This window comes from Etheostoma spectabile, chromosome 7 (assembly GCF_008692095.1).
Source record: "Etheostoma spectabile isolate EspeVRDwgs_2016 chromosome 7, UIUC_Espe_1.0, whole genome shotgun sequence".
In the NCBI taxonomy this organism is placed as follows: Eukaryota; Metazoa; Chordata; class Actinopteri; order Perciformes; family Percidae; genus Etheostoma; species Etheostoma spectabile.
Genome location: NC_045739.1, coordinates 18801043 through 18801383, shown reverse-complemented (window position 1 = coordinate 18801383; position 341 = coordinate 18801043). Strand labels below are relative to the sequence as shown.

The 341-nt window shown below is 27.6% G+C and overlaps 1 long non-coding RNA gene across 1 annotated transcript in view; it reads left to right on the top strand.

Annotated features, from left to right (window-relative positions):
• Positions 1-341, top strand: part of LOC116692602 (uncharacterized) — a 15660-nt gene that overhangs the window by 1057 nt on the left and 14262 nt on the right. The window lies entirely within an intron of this gene.

Here is a 341-nt window from a genome sequence, read left to right as displayed (position 1 = left end):
CAAATATTTTATTCATTAGCATGAAAGTTGACGTGAGCTTTTACTTTGAAAAGAGAGATATTAGTTTTATTCCAGATGCGAGCTTTTATTTTGAAAAGTAGAAACTCGGGGATGGCAGAAGGATTTTTTTAGTTTGCCTATAATCTGCATTTATTTTATAGACGAACATATATTTTAAGTGTTTTTATTCATCAGTATGATTGTCTGCATTTATCTTATAGACATGTTTAGTTAAAAAAATATTTTATTAGCCTATATATTATCATATTTCATTCAAATGAATTAAAAAAAAAATATTCGCGATTTTGCATTTTTGACCCTCTGGATTTACCGTTGGACAC